General features: G+C 39.8%; 1 pseudogene; it reads right to left on the reverse strand.

The window, feature by feature from the left end:
• Positions 1-14,888, reverse strand: part of LOC149169572 (putative glutamate carboxypeptidase LAMP1) — a 36,210-nt pseudogene extending 21,322 nt beyond the window's left edge.
• Between the last annotated feature and the right edge of the window lie 710 nt (positions 14,889-15,598).

Here is a 15,598-nt window from a genome sequence, read left to right on the forward strand (position 1 = left end):
TTCACCTCCTTCAAGCAAATCACCCAATAGTTCTATGCACAAACCAACAGCACTTCCTTACATTCACCAGATTCCAGCCTCCCTAGACCTCATGAGAGAGCTCTATATATAGGAGTTTTGGAGAAAGGATGAGTCAGCTTGAGGCTGGCATGAAGCTGACTAGTGTCCTCTCCCACTTCAGTTATACTTCAGTTCTTGAGTCCACTTGGAGTTTCTTGCTTCCACTTGGAGATCCAGATCCTCTTACTCATCACAAGGCGAATTCCCTGATCCAAGTGTCATTTTGGAAGCTTCCTGGGCATTTGACACCTTGTAGAATGACTGTGCCACTTGGCCAATCTCGCCCAGCGCAGGTAGCCTTCATTAGATTTGACATTCAGCGCAGGTACAGAGTGGAGCAGTTGACATTCAGCGCAGATGCTCAGTGGAGCAGTTGACATGATCCAGAATTAGCTTGTTTTTGAGTGTTTTCAGGTGGAGAACTGATTTTCAGTGCTGTGGTTTGCTGACCTTGTTCCTCTAGGGGTAGGAACAACATGTTTAGGGACTTTGGATCCCTTAGATTATTGACATTTTATGTTTCATGCTATAAGGCACAAAAATGTCTATAACAGGGAGATGTCCAGATCAAGCTAAAAGATGGATAAGATATATTGTTGAAACAGGTCAGGCATGTACCAGAAATGCGCATGAGTTTAATCTCTATGGGACGACTGGATGATGAAGGCTATTCGACAAACTTTGGAAAAGGAGGTTGGAAAATTAGCAAAGGTGCATTGGTTGTCGCTAAAGGACCCAAGACAGAAACATTATACACATTGAAGACACTGATAGGAAAATCAGATTTGGCCGCTGTCACAAAAGAAGGAAATTCAGCAGATCTGTGGCATAAGCGTTTGGGTCACATGAGCGAGAAGGGCTTAAAAATCCTTGTTGGTAAAAATTTATTGCCAGGTTTGAAATCCTACAATCTTGATCTTTGTGAGCATTGTATATATGGTAGACAAAGAAGGGTTTCATTCCTTAGAGGTGGCCATGATAGAAAGAAAAGTGTGTGAGAATTGGTACACTCAGATGTGTTTGGGCCTGTTAACATCAAATCATTAGGAGGAGCATCATATTTTGTAACATTTATAGATGATGCATCCAGGAAGGTTTGGGCATATCCTATGAAAAATAAAAGTGAAGTGTTTAGAATATTTCAAAAATTCCATGTTGTTGTTGAAAGAGAGATTAACAAATTGCTGAAGTGTTTAAGAACAGATAATGGTGGAGAATATTGCTCAAATGCATTTAAGGAATATTGTAACAGGTTTGGCATAAAGCATGAGAAAACTGTGCCTGGTACTCCTCAACAGAATGGTGTCGTAGAAAGGATGAATCGCACCATTATGGAAAAAGTGCGAAGTATGTTGTCCAATTCTAGTTTGGAGAAGAATTTTTGGGCTGAAACATTCAGGACCGCTTGCTACCTCATAAATAGATCTCCAACTATAGCCTTGGATGGCAGTATCCTTGAAGAAGTTTGGACTGGTAAGAATTTGAATTATTCTCACTTGAAAATCTTTGGATGTGAAGCATTCGTACATATTCCCAAAGAAAATAGAACTAAGCTAGATGATAAATCTATGAAATGCATTTTTTTGGGATATGCGGATGAAGATTTTGGTTATCGTCTATGGGATCCAGTCAAACATAAAATTATTAGAAGCAAGGATGTTATATTTAATGAGTCAGAAATGTTCAAGAGGACTGTAGGTGAGTTGGAGGTCAAGAAGGTTATTGACAGGTTTGAAGAGCAGCAGGAAAACATACCACCAATACAAGAAAATGAACAACAAATTCAGGAGCATGAAGAACAACAAGTGGAAAATGATGAACAACAAGAAGAAGGAATCTTGCAGGAACCTTTACAGGAGATTCAACCTGATAATGCACCACCACAGTTGGTTCGCAGATCTTCTAGGCCTCATAAGCCTTCACAAAGGTATCCTCCTTCAAACTATATTTTGTTGACTGATGAAGGTGAACCTAATTGTTTTCAAGAAGCTTGTAAAGTTGAGCACAGTGAAGAATGGAAGAAAGCAATGGAAGAAGAAATGAACTCTTTGCTGGAAAATAAAACTTGGGAGTTGGTAAACCTCCCAAAAGGTAGAAAGGCTCTACAAAACAAATGGGTTTACAAGATTAAGCATGAAGGTGACGAAAAGAAGGAGAGGTATAAAGCAAGGCTGGTGGTGAAAGGTTTTGCCCAAAAAGAAGGTATTGACTTCACTGAAATTTTCTCACCTGTTGTTAAAATGTCATTCATTAGAGTCATTCTTGGTCTAGTTGTTGCTTTAGACCTAGAATGTGAACAGTTAGATGTAAAAACTGCTTTCCTTCATGGTGAATTGGAGGAAGAAATTTATATGGAGCAGCCAGAAGGCTTCATAGAAAAAGGCAAAGAAGACCTTGTTATAGGTTGAAGAAGAGTCTCTATGGGTTGAAACAGGCACTTCGACAATGGTACAAGAAATTTGATTCATTCATGATGGAACATGGTTTTCAGAGGTTGGAAGCTGACCATTGTGTCTATATCAAGAGGTATGATCAAGGAAAGTATATCGTATTATTGTTATATGTGGATGACATGTTGATTGTTCGGCATGATAGGAATAAGATCAATAGGTTGAAGAAAGATTTGGGTAGCAAATTTGAAATGAAGGATTTGGGACCAGCACAACAGATATTGGGGATGCGGATTATGCGTGATAGGAAAATCAAAAGGTTGTGCCTGTCACAAGAAAAATATATTAAGAAGGTGCTTGACAGGTTTAATATGAAGGATGCCAAGCCAGTTGGTACACCTCTTGCAGCCCACTTCAAGCTGAGTACTGAATTATGTCCTAGTGATGACAAGGAGAAATAAGAGATGAGCAAGATTCCTTATGCTTCAATAGTTGGCAGTTTGATGTATGCCATGGTATGCACATGACCAGACATTGCATATTCAGTGGGAGTAGTGAGTAGGTTCCTTGCCAATCCAGGCAAACATATTGGTAAGCAATGAAATGGATTTTGATATATCTCAAGGGTACTAGTAATTATTTTTTATGTTTTGGTCATGATGAGACTGTGCTTGAAGGATTTACAGATGCGGATATGGCTGGAGATATGGATACCAGCAAGTCCACTACAGGTTATTTGTATACATTTGCAGGTGTAACAGTATCTTGGGTGTCAAGGCTATAAAGAATAGTAGCCCTCTCTACAACAGAAGCAGAGTACATAGCTGCAATAGAAGCTTGTAAAAAGATGTTGTGGATGCAGTGATTCCTAGGAGAGATAGGAATAAAGTAGGACAAGTATGTGTTATGTTGTGATAGTCAGAGTGCCATTCACTTGGTGAAAAACGCAGCATTTCATTCAAAAACCAAGCACATTGACTTAAGGTACCATTGGATCCGACATGTGTTGGAGGAAGAACAGTTATCCTTGGAAAAGATCCATACAGATAGGAACACTGCTGATATGCTCACTAAGATTCTACCACGAAATAAACATGAGTTATATAGAGGCATGGTAGGACTCGGTGTGACTTGATGACTCTTATTTGGCTTCAAGTGGGAGAATGTTAAGAGTGAAGCCAAATTCACGCAGGATTCTAGATCCTTCTAGATCAGATCTTTCTAGATCTCCACACTGCCATTAGTTTCTAGATCTTAACACCGCCAATAGTTTCTAGATCATTCCATATCTCCATCTGAATCACATATAGGATTCTAGATCCTTCTTCTGCCTCTATAAATTTGTAATTTCTCTGGCCAAGGAAAGCAAGCCAAGGCCCAAGCTTGTTATGTAATGCAAAGTGATTTCTGTTCTCTAGTGATTGTTTTCTCTATTCCACTGTTTCTGACTGAGTAATCTTGTTGTTTCTCCATTTGTCTGTCTCTGTGAATTATTCTCTACTTTTGAGTCTCTGAGTATAAATCTGTTGTGTGTTATGTATGCTCTGAACTAACATATTTATATTTTTTTCAAAGTGAACTTTGTGGGGAATTTAAAAGAGTAAAGGGAACAGGATACTTACTGCCAATACATAATTAAACAAATATTTAGTAATAGTAATATTACTAATACTAGAGACTGGTTAAACTTACCCATTGATGTAGACTTTTCTCTTGGTACAATGAGACTTGAGCAACTATAATTATATTTTTGAACTCCTGAATGTATATCCTTGACACAGAACTAGAAATGTAGCATGACGCTGCTGAAAGAAATGGGAGAAAAACTTGCTGTGCAGAGCAGGTGACATTAGGATAAGTTTCGATGGTGCCTACTACTCAAATATGAGATATGAACAACTTTCCTTCACATAGAGCCCTGACAAGCACACTGGATTGAAATGGTTTAGCTTTTGAAGAATCCCAATTTGTTGAGATACATCTGCCTACTACTCAAATATGAGATATGAACAACTTTCCTTCGCATAGAGCCCTGACAAGCACACCGGATTGAAATGGTTTAGCTTTTGAAGAATCCCAATTTGTTGAGATACATCACCCTAAATCGGCTGGAAGGGAAAAGTGTTGTCATGAGACCTCAACCTTGTACTGGCCGACACATTGTGGCCACAAAGTAGCAACAGGTGCATCTACTAACTATGTGCATAAGCTTCGAAGACGGGAGGAGCTCCCCTGGAAGAACGAGTCTTGCGGCTGTCTGGATCTCCCGGGAAGTAATAGTTGGCTTCTTGCTGTAGCGAGAGAGTCTATATTCCTCAGTCGCCAATTTCTCAAAAAAATCATTGATAAAACTATTCATGATTCCCATGGCATTGCTGGAAATACCCATTTCAGGATGGACATGCTTCAGAACCTTGAAGAGATAGATCTTGTAGGTTTCTGGAGTCCATTCTTGGTTCTGCTGCAGAGGAAAAAGAAGATTAGGTTGGAAGGTCTGGGCTTACAGTGTCCTCTATGGGGATTGACATTGAACATTTGCCTTATTTTACCGGCTCCACACCGTATATGTCTTCCCGCAGATGGTGTTTTTTTTGCATTTGTTCTATCTTAGGCTATTATATACTGATTTTTGAACGCTCCCTACTAGTTTGTCTCGGTTCAGAAGCGTTGTTTTGATCACATTGTTGTTTTAAAAGCGACCCGGAATTCCTACTGGTCACAATCTGCAGGTATGCATATTTCTCATTGGTTTTTTTTATTGGTTGTGGAGATTTTGAATGTCACTGGTACCTGGAAGGTTGTTTGTGTTTTTGACTGGTTAGGTTTGTCTTGGCAACATATTAACAACTATACTGCTTTTTCTGCCTTGTTATGGGATTGTTCCTTAATTTATATGCGTGGTTTTTGTGGTCCGAGCTTGTTCATATTCTGGTGCTTATTTTTATATCCATTTATATCTTAGTCGTACATTTACTATCCATTTTTGGACCTCCCACCGACACTCACATGCATTCAGAGATTGAGACTTCTTTTCGCCATAGTTTTCTTTTCTCACTTGATAGCTGTTCTGGTTTGGTGTTTGGAGGGAATTTGAACTGTCTTCATTTCATTAATCCTTTCTATATCTCACAGCTGTGTACGTAGTTTAGTTTTTGTCTGGGGGATATATTGTGGACTTGCAAGGGCTGTTTTTGCCTTTGTTGTTGTGATGGTGTGTATTTTTTCCATGTTTTTGTTCTATCTGCATTGGATACTCTGGTAATTCACTCCACTGCTATGCAGTTGCACTCGGCCTGCTTGCCCTATGTTTCCAAAAAACTACTCCGGTACTCTCCCAGTATCACGTTGTTCCAAGGCAGTAGAGGGCTATTTACTATCACATTCAATTGACACATGTCCTATGGATCTTTCCTCTTCTCGGATCTGCCTTACATTGAACTATAGCCCATCTTGGATTTAATACCTCCCCGATCTGGAGTTATTAGTTTTGACATTCTACTCTTAGTTTATTCTCGAGTGTGATTTGCTGGCGTCGGTACTGCCTTATATGATCTCTAGGTATTATTTATTCCTCGGTAATACATTTCCTTCTCTGGATTTATTACTATCTGACATTCCTCTTTATTGACTTACTTGGGAGTTGTCATCCGCCGACGTTTCCAATTGAGGTGGGTTTCAATCACTGTGTCTATCTCTTGAAGTCTAAGTTCACTGTCAGAAGGTACTAGGTTGTGACATATGGTTTAATTCCTAGTGCATAATGCTTTTTCTCTCCATTGTCACTATTTGTCGCATATATTGTTTTGGGCACACAGCTATCTACAGGACCCCGAATTGGGTGGGGTCTTCATATCGGGTGATATGGATATATTAGACTCTGACACATCAGCCCAGGAGGCATTCATTCAAGCCACACTGGCAGCTGAGTCAAATAGGTTTAATAGTCTGGGAGGTGGCTTTTGTAATAGCACGAAATCTATAGATGGTTGGCACACCATTCTAGGGGATGGCTCTGCGCCAGGTGGTGGACATGCCTCCTCTGATATGCCGGGTGGTATCCATTCTTGTCATGATCGACGTACTGGTCATAAGGCCCGATCTATAAAAACAACATCTCCCCCTCCTGCACTGGTTTTTGACCTTGATCGACTTAGTGACCGTATCACCAGCCTGCAAAAACGAGCGTTTGTGAGGCGTTGGCATTTCTCTGATAAATTTGACTCTGATATGCGGTCCTAGATTGAATAGAAGTGAAAGACTATGCTTGGCTATATGCCAACAGTTGTAAGGTTACTGCGGGGATGGTACAACTTCCATTTCTTGAGTCAGGAAGACTTACAAAAGACCAAGGCCATCCCATGGATTGATGGATGTAGTTTCCTGGAACTACATTCCTGGTTTATTGGGTTCAATTCCCTGAATAATACCTCGCAGAATAAACTAATTTGGGTGAAGCTGCCCGGTTTGCCGATCGAACTCTGGACAAGGCAGGCCTTGGAGGACATTGGGAATGCAATAGGGAAGTTTAAATATGTTGATCCTCGGTGTTTGGGGGCACCTGATAAGTGGGTCACATGGATTTTAATCGAAAAAGAATATCGGGGTGGCTTCCCGGACCATATTGGTCTCCACTGGGGGGAGACACACCTTAACCAGAGGCTGGATTACTAGGGCGTCTCGTTCCGCTGCTCCTTCTGTCACCATACAGGGCACATGGTGGCTAATTGTCCTCGACGCAGGGGTGGACGATATCATGGACATAATCATATGGGGGCACCGAACAAGTTTCATCTGACTGCTGCATATTCTTGGGGTCATGATACTCGCAGTCAATCAAGTATTTTTCATAGATCTCACTCTCAAAAATACTCTGCTCATGGATCTTCACGTGATGGTTTTTCTCCTCGTGACAGTATTTCCCCAGTTTATATTCCATCAACTTCCATTTCTTCTGAGAAATCGGAACCCATCTCCATTCACTGTTCGACTCTGCCTTCTCGCACAACCTTCCCGTATTTTTCTCCTCCTGGTAATATTAATCCCAAGTTATATCAGGCACATGACATCCCGTCCACCTCATATGTAACCCACATTCCATCTCCCCCTCGTGTGCCTAAAACTCAGAGTCCTCGCATCAGCAGCAACCCTCCAATTACTCCTCGGCACTCACCTACCAACTCTGTCGGTAGTGACTTGGAATCGCTACTAAACTGGAAAACCCTTAATCTCCAGTCACTTACTATCCATAAGCCGGACAGTCTTTCTTCCCCACAAATCAGTCCTACCTCGGCGGGGAACATTACTGTTCGGCGAAAAAGTAACCGTGGTAGCCATCATTTTAGGGGTCGTGCCAGAAAGATAATTTCACACTCCCCTATTGAAAACTTCCTTGTCGATGTACTGATTGCTGACATTCCATCTACTCAGGCCCTTGGAGCACTTATGCCCGCAAGGGATGTGCCATGACTGCTATATTATCTCTCAACATCCAGGGTTTGGGAACACCCTCAAAGTTCCTGGCTCTTAGGCAATTATTTCACTCTGTTCATCCCTATGTTATTTTATTACAAGAAACCATGCATTCGGTTTCTAATGTTGTTGTTTATTTCCGGAAAATGTTCCTGCATTGGTATATTTCTGCCACAGCCGCTGCTGGTCTATCGGGTGGGCTTGTGGTCATATGGGATCCGCTCTGGGTGCGGGCAAAAACTTTCTCATGCTCAGCCGACATTTTGATTGAGGCTTACTTTCGTGGGCAATCAGAATGTATACATATTCTGAACCTATATGGTCCATATAGGAACAAGACATCCTTTTGGAAGGAACTATTCGACTCTGGTATTATGAACCTGGCTTCACTGATTGTTGCAGGGCACTTTAATTGTACAATCGGTATGGATGAAGTGTGGGGGAGGACTGCCAAAGGAGATCCTATTGTGGGAATGATTCGCGAGGCTATCATAGAACATAATTTCATTGATATATGTCCACAATCGATCCTCCCTACATGGGATAGTGGCAGGAAAGGGGAGGCATATATTGCAAAAAGGCTGGATCGATTCATCCTACATGAGACTTTGATGGATCGCCTGGGTAATTTAAATTCAAAGGTCATTAGTAATTTTCTTTCAAACCATCAGCCTATTGTATTGCATTGGCAGGCAGGGATCCATAGGTATGGTATGCCATTCAAATTCAATCATACTTGGCTCAAATACCTTGAGTTTAATGATTTTGTAAGGAAAATATGGACCCGGCCTATTCAATGGGTGGCTTCCCCAATGGAACACATATTGGCTAAGTTGGATATTCTCAAGCGGAATGTAAAGAAATGGTAAAGACAAAAAACATTGGCTCAACAGAAGGACCTTAAGGAGATTGAACTGGAACTGGAATCTCTCCTTCCTCGGATGTCCTCGCACTCACTACATGAGGATATCAGGACTCGTATTCATGCTCTTGAAAGCAAGAAAAAGGATATCCTGTCTACTATTGAAGCTACTTGGCATTTGAAGAGTCGGGCTATTTGGATTAAGGAAGGCGACAAAAATTCAAAATTTTTTCATAGATATGCGAATCACCGGCGCAATATAAATTCTATTTGGGAAATACATGATGCGGAGGGTAGAGTTTTCCAGTCGCAGGAAGCCATTAGTGGAGCTGTTGTTGAACATTTTCAAAAGGCTTATGACCGCAAAGGTGCGGCTGATGGGGAAGCAATGGTATGGGCGTTGGAGCTATTTCCTACCATGTTTAACGCGGAGGACAATGAAAATTTTATTAAAGAAGTCACTGTTGAAGAAATTCTGGCAGTACTTAAATCTTTTAAGTGGGATAAAAGTCCCGGCCCGAATGGGTGGTCGGCTGAGATCTTCATACACTTCTATGAAATATTTAAAACTGATCTCTTGCAGATGGTGGAGGAGTCAAGAACCAGAGGTAATATTCATCCGCGAATCAATTCAACTTATATAACACTTATTCCAAAGAAATCTCCATCCCTGACATTTTATGATTATAGACCTATATCGCTCTGTAATCTTATTTATAAGATTATATCCAAAATTATTGTTGTTCGTATGCGGGGGATTTTGTCAAAGTTTATATCGCCAGAACAATTTGGTTTTTTACCAAATCGGAAAATTCATGATGTTGTCGCCATTGCACAAGAGTGTGTGCACTCTATTCACACAAAGCATATCAATGCCGCCATTATGAAAGTGGATCTACAGAAAGCATATGACCATGTTGATTGGGGATATTTGAGAATGGTTTTGTTTAAAATTGGTCTACAACCCAGCGGTGTAAATTGGGTCATGGCTTACGTATTGAACATCAGTTATGCAGTTATTATAAATGGCCTTCCCACTCATTTCTTTTGGGTCGGTCGTGGTCTGCGTCAGGGCTGCTCATTATCTCCCTTAGTGTTCATACTGGTCATGGATGGATTGAGCTTGCAAATCAAGAAAGCGGTGGCGAATGGTCATACACAAGCTTTGGAAACAGGTATGAACACCAAAATCTCTCACAATCTTTTTGTTGATGACGTTCTTATAATGGCAATGTTAAATTGGTTCACTTGGCTGTACCTATTTCATATATTTAACAAATTTGCTATTATATTTAGACTAAGTATGAATCTACATAAATCCATAGTATATCATGATGCTAGTGACTTGGAGGTGATTGAATATATCAGAAATCTTTTTGGTATTGAAGCAAAACAAATGTTGCCTGGTATGCAATATCTTGGTTACCGGATTAAACCAAACTGTTACAGAAACTCCGATTGGCAATGGTTGGTTGATCGTTTCTTCAAGAGGGTTGCTGGATGGGAATTCTGTTGTCTATCTCTGGGGGCCGTGTGATCCTCACATAGGCTGTGCTCACTCAACTTGGGGTATACTGGGCTCATTTATATCAGATTCCAATGGCTATACTAAAAAGCATCAACTGTATCATTGCTAACTTCATATGGTCGGGTTGTAATGATAGCCATAAAATTCACTTGGCCAAAATGACTCATATTGCCTGACCAAGAAACAAGGGGGGATGGGGCATTATGGATCTGAATCTCTTTGGTATCTCACTTCGGGTGAAATCACTTTGGCGTGCCATTTTTGGCTTTGGCTTATGGAGTATGGTGATCAAATAGAAGTATATGAAAAATCGGGATTTCATATATTGGTTCCGCAGTCAAAGCATTGGTTTACCAAGTGGATCGGCCATTTGGAACAGCATGCACAAGGTGTCTTATATTTTCTTACAACATTTGGTTTGGAGTATGGGATCGGGGCATTCCATAATCATTGGACTGGACAAGTTTCTGGGTGCTGGTCAGGATTGTTGTCTTCCTGACAATTTATTGCATTTTCTATATGATAATGGTATTTTCTTATGGAACCAACTGATCAGCTATTGGAAGGATAGATATCCCATATGGAAAACCGCAAATGAACTGGGGATGGCTAATAACCTGGCACTGGAATGGAAACATGTTTGTGAGGCTCTTAAAGCTTTGGGAATATGCCGAGAAGATCAATGTGATAAAATGGTATGGGCAGGGAAAATGAAGGATGGCAACATATGTGTTGCTGATGTTTATGCTATTTTGTGCGACAACAATGATATCAATATGGAGGATCCCATCCTCAAGGCTCTTTGGAGTAACCATATTCCTATTAAAATTATCTATTTTGCATGGCTGGTATATCAAAACAAGAATCTTACCTGGGAGAATCTTCAAAGGCGAAATTGGCATGGCCCCAGTTATTGTACTATTTGCAAAAAAGATGTGGAGGACAACAAACATATATTTCTCAAATGCCAAAAGGTGTAACAAGTATGGAAAAAATTGGCAAAGTATTTTGAATTTACATATATATTTCACCATAATATTGCAGATTGTATGGGGTGGTGGAGTAAACAGAAAAAAAGCTGGTTGGCCATCCCTCTATTTCTTTTCTGGTCCATTTGGAAATGGAGAAATATGTATATTTTTTAGAACAGGTCGGAGGACTTTGAGCTGATGCATGAAAAAATTATTTCTTTACATGCTTTATATCCTTCACAAGATGGTATCCCAAAAGATAAGGTTGATAGGAGCCATGGTCCCCACAAGGAACTTCTGTTTGCTTGCTTTGATGGTGCTGCTCAAAATAGCATATGTGGTTGCGGTTTTTGGATAAACATATCAAAGGATTTACAATATAAGGCTCATTGGAATGCTGGCCTGGGTACAAACAACAAGGCCGAGGCTATGGCATTATGGGGAATGTTGTGGTTAATAAATTTCCTTAGTATTCCGGAGATCCATATATATGGGGACTCGAAGATCATCCTGGATCATGTCAAAGGGAAGGCACAAATTAAAAAACAAGAATTGCATGGCTGGTTAAGGAGAATACAAGGTCTTTGGAATCAACTGGGGCAGCCCACAATCTGCCATATTGGAAGAGAATATAATCAGATTGCTGATGAGCTATCAAAAAATGGTCTTCATGGTCCAATGGGTGAAGTGCAGATGGATATTATTATGGAGGACAAGAGGATCGGCTCAGTGGAATATACATTTCCTGGATAACACTGTATATGATATTTTTCCTTTTTTGTATAACAGTTTTGTTTTTTTGTATGCAACAGGTATTGACATATGGTGGAAACACAAAACATTATATATTATCCCCGAAATGGGTTGATATGGTTTTTATATCAGCTTACAGTGGAAGTTAGCTGCTTTGAAATAACTTTTTTCATATATGTTTCTTACTTCCATGTAGTATTTATCAGTTCCTCCATTAAAACTTTATATGACTATCCATGGTTTTATATGTGGTATCGGTTATTTTACCCTTCTCATAAAAATAACTGAGTCATCTCCTGGTGTTTATGTGAAATATTATGTGCATGATCCATATAATTAATATATAGCCTTTTTTCATGCTGGAAAAAATAAATCCTTGACACATATCTCCTTTATCTTAATCTAAACTACCATATTTATTCATAGATCAGATAACTGTCAAAAACAGTACCCCAGAACACAATGGGGATGAAATACTAATTGCCAGAACATCATATTCCTCCACTCCAGTAAATACAAGTTCTTACCATTGCGTATTCCTCTGCATCCCAGTTACACAGTGTAGTATACTTCTCTTTGGCTGCCAACCTTGTTTTAGCAACTTCCCTGGTCTCTGAGATATCTGAACAAGACAGAGAGTGGTTAACTTGGATATATTTACGAATAGAAATAGGTTAGAAACAAGGGGGATTAAGCTCGCAATGATTCAGACGGTTGCAGTTCCGCTATTTGGGTCACCGGCACCAAAGGTCCATGCATCGTGGTGGTTACCCAGAAAAACATACCTGCTTATCACTAAATATATTTTTCCTTATATCAATAGCTAGATTTATTTAGTGAAGACTTGCACCAAATAATCAGGAGTTAGATGACATTAACCATCGCTTCAGCATTAAAATACGCTCCATGAATTGATCCACTCATGAAGTCAAAGTCCCAAAAGGTGATCTATACCTGTTAGGCTCCTCGGAACCTCTTATGAGTCCAAATACATCTCGAATTTTGGCAATGGTATGATTTGACTGTAATTGCAGTCAAACATCAATATGTAAGAATCTCTGCCTTTTATCAGAACTACAAACAACATTCAGATTAATTGTAAAAACCTTTACATGAGAGGAAAAACAACGGTTGTATCTTGTGAATTTGATCTAAAATCACGAGAATGTAATATTCCCATTAAAGAAAAATAAGTATAGATTTTATAGCTTCTCACCCAATTATAAGAACCCCATGCGTCTAACTGGCCAAGAAGCATATATCATTAGATATGTCCTAAACTAATGGTTCCGCTGAGGGGGCCTAACCTTCAATTCTTGTGTGGAGAAGACAGTCTCATGGAAGCAAATAACTGAGCCTTGCATGAGTAAATGGAATTTATATCTCATGAAAATTTTATTCTCTTCTTACTTCGGAGATTTTGATAACCTCACAGTTTTTTCTCTTATTTCGGACAATTTTTGCCGGCCTTGAGCAGGTTTTTTGCATCATCACATGGGCACGATAATGTCTTTCGCAGCCTAGCTAGTCCGAAATCTTTCTGAGAAGACACTTTTCAGAAAAACAAGTAGCCCTTCTACAAAACCATAGCCTAATATTATGCTTTCGGTGCAACAAAAAGCTAACTATCCACACCATGTTTTAGAAAAATAGGAAGCTCCTCGATGAAACAATAGCCTGATATTGTGCTTTCAGAGTTACAGGACGCTAGCTATCCACACCTTTAAATTAGATGAACTCTTAAAGTTAATGATGAAAGGGGCATATGGATCAGTGATAGAGTAAGAGCAAGTCCTATGTTTAATTCTTAGTTTATCCACTTTTCAACTTGGTATTAGATTCAAATAGGCTCCTCTGAAGGTTAGAAGTTTTGAGAAAAAGTCTTGGAAATTATGTAAAATTTGAAAGATACATATATATTTGACAAATTTTAATATTTTTGAAAATGGCAATTACAAATATTTCATAATATGACTTCAAATTTTTTAATTATTATCTAATTAAACCCTAAAATCACGTCTTTAGATTCAACCAAAATCAGTTCTTAGCTTTTTAGGGGGTTTGAAGCAAGAAGTTCAATAAAATCCTTATTGTAGATGACTAAGATGTATGATTTTGGGGATATAGAATGGATGCAGGGTTGGATTAAATAAAGGTGGGCATGCTTACCTTGTAATGAAGATTGAGAATGCTTGGTCCCTGACCAAGGCGATATGCAGGTAAGTCCAGAGCACCATGCCACTCTGCAGGAGCAACCAGGCCATCGAGCGACTTCATTATGGTTGTGGCATCCTCTGCTGATATTGGAATTGATGGAATCATAGGCAGTTTAGTCATGGGATCATCTACTGATAAGCGTTCTGAATCAGGCACACTAGGCCAACCAGGCGTTAGAGGATCCCCAATTTCCTGAAAAATAGAACCTCGTTGAACTCCAGATGGAGGCAACCATCTAGAATCTTGATAGTATCTTTGTGTTATGTTCCCTCCGAAGTCTTGAGAAACATAATATACAAGCACTCCAAGTGCTCCAGCTCCGACAACAATCTCTATGATATCTCCTCTGAAAATTTTGCCATATTTTGCGATAACAATGGCACCTTTAGCGTCCAATCCCATGTGCCTGAGAGTGGAGTAGTCCTCTTATGTACCATAGTTGACAAACACCACTTCTACAGAAATGTCTGCGGATGGACATTGAACGAATGGGCTTGTACAACGAACACCATCTCATTTTCTTAACACACCTGCAATCCATTCAGAGATTATAACATTATACTACCCCAACAATCCCTTGCAAAGTGATTTGTAAAATAATTTTGAACCAAACATTTAAATTACTACCTCTGGGCCATTTGGGCCCGCATGGATACAATTGCCTCACCGCTCTGTTTTCCACAACATGCAATGAGTCCACTTGCCTCACCACTCTATTTTCCATAACATGCCATGAAATATGTGGGTGAAGCCATATGAAGTTGTGGCATGCTAATATGATTTTATATGCCTCATCGCTCAATTTTCCACAACATGCGATGAGTCTACTCGCCTTGTCACTCTATTTTCCATAACATGCCATGAAATACGTGTATGAAGCCATATGAAGTTGTGGCATGCTAATATGATTTTATATCGGGTAGTTATTTTTCAACAAAGCTAGCAGGGAAAATCAAAAACTATATTCTGGAGCTTTTTGGCTTCAACGACTGCTCCATAAACTTCTGGATTGACTACTCCTGCTACCTTGGCTTCTACCCATGCAGCTGGGAAGAGCACGACACTGGAAGTGATCAAAACAACACCATGCAGCTGGGAAGAGCACGACACTAGGAAGTGATCAACACGACACCTGGAAGTGATCCAAGGCAGTTGGCATAGAGGGGAAGCAAAATTGACAAAAGAGTAGTTGAAACTCCACACAGTGGGAGTATCCATGGTAGATTATTTGACTTGGTTCCTAGAACTACAATCTCAAACCACTCATTTTAAAGACATCTCCTAAAACCATTTGAAATACATTTTTTAACACCCATTTGAAAGATGAAACCTCTGTTAAATTCTAGCA

This window comes from Pinus tabuliformis, chromosome 4_2, assembly GCF_031772625.1.
Source record: "Pinus tabuliformis cultivar Carrire ecotype Pingquan chromosome 4_2, CPIR1, whole genome shotgun sequence".
Classification (NCBI taxonomy): domain Eukaryota; kingdom Viridiplantae; phylum Streptophyta; class Pinopsida; order Pinales; family Pinaceae; genus Pinus; species Pinus tabuliformis.